Consider the following 6,000-nt stretch of genomic DNA (forward strand, 5'->3'; position numbering starts at 1 on the left):
TCGCCCAGTAGCTTTGAACAAGGCATGATCATCCCCGTGTGCGAATACAGGAAGTTTGATTTGCTAACTATGGTACAGGTACTTAACTAGTAGCTGATACAGTAACTTATAACTAGCTAATGCTCCAAGAAAAATAGGCTTATGCACTGCAGAAACTGCAGAAAACTGGCACCTTGATAAGCGCCACTCCCAATTCTTGTCACGTGACTCACCTACACGCTCACACGCCACGAAACGTTCGTGTGCATTCTCCGTTTTGGCTTCAGGTTCCAAAGATGCTACTAGCATCATTGCACATGGAGCCTTGCGGCAGAAATCACATATTTGACCTGAGGGCGAAATCAAATCACAAACTTACCTGCTCTCGAATTTTTTTCACAATGGTGACCCTTTCGTGTGGCGCCCGACAGCTAGGCGCCGCACACTACTGTGCAGCGCCTCGGGTTGAGGCATCGCACCTCCTGCCGGCGTGGCATCCCTGGTCCAGTTGCGGCCCCATAGATAGCACTGCAGCGCCTAAGGCCTAGGCGCCACACTTGTAATGTGCAGCGTTCGTCTCTTAGGCGCTGCACAGTCTGTGTGCCACTTAGGCTGGCCCCACCCTCTCTCCCCTCCCACCCCACCCCACACACCCCCACCCACCCAAACCCTTAGCCTTGCGCCTCTCCTCTCTTCCCCTCTTCCTCCCTCTCAAATCCTTCTCAAATCTTGCAAATCCGGAGTATTTGACCGTGGATTTCAAAGCCAACCCCTCCCTTAAGGTAATCTCCTCCGATCCCCTCGTTTTCATCCATAGGAATTGTCACATTTGCTCAAATGTAGCTAGTTTGGGGAAACCCTAGTTTTGGCTTGGTTTTCGAAATTTGTGTTGAATCATGTTATGTTTCTTTGCTAATTTGGTATGGTTAGGCTTTCATAGTATGCTAGGGTTAGGGTTATGTGTGTTTGATGTTGGTGTTAGGATTATGCTATGTTTAGGGTTGTGGTAAATGTTATGTGGGGGTTATGGTTATTAATTCATATATATGTTAGGGCATATGCATTTTGTGCAAATATTTTGTTAAGCACTTACTTGATATATGTGTGTTTTTGATTATTATAGGGATGGGGAGAACATGTGTTTATGTTCATCATGTGGATAAAGAGGCCTTTTTGAAAGGCAATGTTGAGACGGACCCGGATGAGCTTGACATGGTGTTTGAGAGTAGTCCTAGCTATGCGGAGCTCTTGGAACAAGTGAGGAAGGATTTGAATTGGATGGACCCAAGTGACGTTGTTGAGTTCGAGGGAAGGCATAATGTTGGTTTTGGAATGCACATCCGTTGGAAGACAATGCGTGTGAACTCCGAGCAACGTTGGGTTGCATACAAGGAGACGGTTGCCGAATCTCTAGACAAGGCTCTTGAGTTATTTGCCTCCAAGAAGGTTGAGTCTACTTTGAATTTGGACTTGATCCGGAACCCCTCCCCATTGGTTGCTAGCACTCCCCCACCCATTAACCAAGATCAAATGAGTGAACCTCATTTCACGCAACAAGATTGGCCAACATTGAGCCCGACTCCAAACAACCAAAATGAAGATTTTGAAGAGGAGAATGATGAATACGAGGAGGATGACAACGAAGTTGATCTCCATGAAAACAATGTGGGTGATCTCGACCAATATCATGTGCAAGAGACAATGGACCGATCCATCCCTTTTTCCCGTGCATATGCATCGGACTCAGATGACGATGGTCCCGATGAAGAAGTTGATGAGGAGGGGTTCACGCCGAAGGAGGCCCAAGCATTCAAGAAGGTATTCGGGCGGGATCACAAGACACCATTGTTCAAGGATCTTAGTCTCGCGGATGAAGCCGTTGTGGATGGTGGCAAATGCATATCTCTTGGAGCTAGGCCAAGTTCTCACCGTGATTTGGAAGACGGCAAGAACAGGATATATCCCGGTTGTGAGTTTCAATCCTTCTTGGAATTGAAGATGTGGCTCGACAACTACTCGGCTACACATTATCGTCCACATAAAGTGGCCAACTCGGACATCAATGTGCGTTACATGGTCAAACGTGAAGTGCCAAGATGTCCATGGATTGTGCGTGCAAGGCCATGGAAAGGAGGTCCCACTTGGCGATAGTGAGTTTTCTACCAACTCACATGTGCCGGCACAAGAATGCGGATGGCGAGCTTGTGTACCAGCAACACTGACTACTCATGTCCGAGTTCATTGCTTACAGGTTATCCAACCAAATATCCACACTTCCAATAATGAGCATCAAGAGTGTCATTGACCTTGTGAAAGCCATCTTTCATTACAAGGTAAAGTACGACAAGGCATGGAAGGCGAAGCAAGCCACATTCAAGATGTTGTATGGCAATTGGGAGGAAGCATACAACCGACTCCCTAGGTTGTTGTTAGCTATGGCCGCCACAAACCCAGGCATGGTTCACGTGGTTGAGCCTCATGGGCACCAAACATTGATTCATAACGGGAGGACCGTCCGAGTATTTGGCCGTGCATTTTGGGCCTTTGAGCAATGCGTGAGGGCTTTTGAGCATTATCGGCCCGTCATTGCCATTGATGGCACATTCTTGACCGGACAATACAAGGGCACTTTATTGGTTGCAATAGCATGTGATGCCAATAACCGGGTGTTGCCTTTGGCTTTCTCTTTGGTTGAGGTGGAGAACAATGATAACTGGGAGTGGTTCTTATGTCAATTGAGAACAAGGGTATTACCGGCTGAAAGGGAAATTTGTGTCATATCGGATCGCCATCCAGGAATTCTAAACGCGGTGGTGGTTGAAATTCCCGGACATACAAAGTTGCACCATCGATGGTGCATGAGGCACTTTTATGCAAACTTCTATAGGGCATGTGGTATGAAGGAGTTGGCCGATGATCTTCAAGACTGTTGTCTCGCTTTCACCAACAAGCGGTTTGCCACATTGTTCAATGCATTGCTCAGACACAAGAAACTTGACCCCTGTGGTCTTGAATTTCTCAATAAGAACATTGTCGAAAGGAATATGTGGGCACGTGCTTTCGATGAAGATGGCCGGAGGTACGGTCAAATGACAAGCAATATGGCAGAATGCTTCAGCAAGGTGCTCAAGGGTGTAAGTGCATTACCCGTGACGGCAATAGTTCAATACACATTTGACAAGATGAATGGATACTTTTTAAAGTACTCAATGGAGAAGGATAAGCAGATTGCTGGTGAGAACAAGGATAAGCACAAGTACTATTTCCCACCAAAGGTTGAAGAATGGTTGGACTTTCAATCACGAAAGGCAGACTCCCAAGCTGTACTATATGACGACAACGAGTGGAAGTATGAGGTGAAAGAGCCTGGAGGAACCACAAACGATGGCCACCAACACGGAGGCCGCGCTTTCAAGGTCTCCCTAACACGGTGTGATTACAGCTGCATGAGGCCATCGTTGCTTATCTCCCATGCTCGCACTTGTTAAACGCATCTTGTGTTAGGAATGTGGACGTCAATCACCCTCTTACCATTAGGGAGTCCGAGTTCTCAATCATGACGGTAAAGAATACATGGGCTCCCCGGTTTCAGCCATACTTGGACCAATCACAATGGCCGGAGTATCATGGAGTTCAACTATGGCCGGACCCGGAATTGAAGGTCGTTAGACGGGGAAGACGTAAGACAAAGCGTCTTAGAGGTGACATGGATGGATGGGGCCGTGGTGGCGGTGGAGAATACGACACCGGTCAATTCCAAGAGCCTCGTGAGCAATCCCGTTGTGGGGACTGCAGTCATCGGGGACACAACACAAGAACTTGTCCCAAACCAAGAAAAAGATCAAAGAAAAATGATGCAAGCACAAGCCAAGCAAATGATAGCCAACCAAGTCAACCAAGGAGTAGCCAACCAAGCCAAACAAGCCAACGAGGAACTAGGCAACAAAGAGGGAGTCAACTAGGTCTTAGAAGAGGCCGTGGTGATGGTCTTGGCCGTGGTGATGGCCTAGGCCGTGGGGATGGTCTTGGCTGTGGTGAAGGACTAGGCCGTGGTGATGGTCTTGGTCGTGGTGAAGGCCTAGGTCGTGGTGACGGTCTTGGCCGTGGTGAAGGCCTAGGCCATGGTGACGGTCTTGGCCATGGTGATGGTCTTGGCCGTGGTGATGGTCTTAGCCGTGGTGGTGGTAGAGCCCGTGGTGGTGGTCTAGGCCGTGGTGGCGGTAGAGCCCATGGTGGTGGTCTAGGCCGTGGTGGCGGTAGAGGCCGTGGTGGTGGTCTTGGCCTTGGCGGCGGCCATAGTGGAGGAATGTTCTCTTGGCTCAATGGACCATTGCCGTATGTGACTTACTATGATCTTGTTCGTTTGGCTCAATGCTTGTGTTGTCATTTTGCATTGTGTGACTAACTATTATATTGCCATTATCATAGGTATGGAAACAATGAAGGGGGTGGAGGACACGGAGGGGGAAGGTGAGATACCTTGGTGCTGGGAGGAGGGAGGAGGGAGAAGAAGAAGAAGAAAAGAGAGGAAGAAGGGACAAGGATCGTGACCTTCTTATGAACCAAATTGTGTGCTACTATGTGCTATGAGACGTAAATGACTATGTGTTTTGGCTCAATGTTTGTGTATGACTATGTGATTGGACTACTCTATTGCTATGTGTGTATGACTATGTGAATTGGAGTACTATATGTGCTATGTCTTCTTTCTATGTTTTGGACTACTACATGTGATTTGGATATGATATATGTGCCATCTATGTGAATCACAAAACATAAAAAGCACTTGGAATTTGAAAACAGCAGATAGTGCAGCGCCTAAGGCCACGGCGCCACACTACACAGTGCAACGCCTTGCCCTTAGGCGCTACACAGCTAGACATGCCAGTCCAGAGAGCAACAGAACCGTTCCAGTAGCTTTTGCACCCGAAAAATTTGCTAAGTCCGCGTGCAGCGCCTAACTGCAAGGCACTGCACTGTACTGTGCAGCGCCTCTCCCTTAGGCGTTGCACTGTACTATGCAGCGCCTGCACGCCTAAGGGAGAGGCGCTGCATAGTACAGTGCAACGCCTAAGGGAGAGGCGCTGCACAGTACAGTGCAGCGCCTTGCAGTTAGGCGCTGCACGCGGACTTAGCAATTTTTTGGGTGCAAAAGCTACTGGAACGGTTCTGTTGCTCTCTGGACTGGCATGTCCAGCTGTGCAGCGCCTAAGGGCAAGGCGCCACACTACACAGTGCAGCGCCTTGCCCTTGGGTGCTACACACCTGGACATGCCAGTCCAGAGAGCAACAGAACCGTTCCAGTAGCTTTTGCACCCGAAAAATTGCTAAGTCAGTGTGCAGCGCCTAAGGGATAGGCGCTGCACTATATTGTGCAGCGCCCTGCAGTTAGGCGCTGCACAGTACAGTGTAGCACCTTGGCCTTAGGCGCTGCACGCTGACTTAGCAAATTTTTAGGTGCAAAAGCTACTGGAACGGTTCTGTTGCTCTCTGGACTGGCATGTCCAGGTGTGCAGCACCTAAGGTCAAGGCGCTGCACTGTGTCGTGTGGCGCCGTGCCCTTAGGCGCTGCACATCTGAACATCTATTAGGCTTCACTCACCCCCTCCCACCCATCCCCACCCCCCACACCCCCACCCCCACACAAACCCGAAGCTCAGTGCCTCCCCTCTGCCCTCCTCTCTCCCCCTCTCAAATCCTTCTCAGACCCGGAGTCCTTAACCGTTGATTTCGAAGCCAACCCCTCCCTTAAGGTATTCTCCTCCGATCCCCTCGTTTTCATCCATAGGAATTGTCACATTTGATCAAATCTTGCTACTTTGGGGAAACCCTAGTTTTGGCTTGGATTTGGAAATTTGTGTTGAATCATGTTATGTTTCTTTGCTAATTTGGTATGGTTAGGCTTTCATAGTATGCTAGGGTTAGGGTTATGTTTGTTTGATGTTGGTGTTAGGGTTATGCTATGATTAGGGTTGTGGTTATTGTTAAGTGGGGGTTAGGGTTAACCAAGAATTCTCGGTT

This window comes from Triticum urartu, chromosome 4A, assembly GCF_056163025.1.
Source record: "Triticum urartu cultivar PI428250 chromosome 4A, HENAU_Tu73, whole genome shotgun sequence".
NCBI lineage: Eukaryota > Viridiplantae > Streptophyta > Magnoliopsida > Poales > Poaceae > Triticum > Triticum urartu.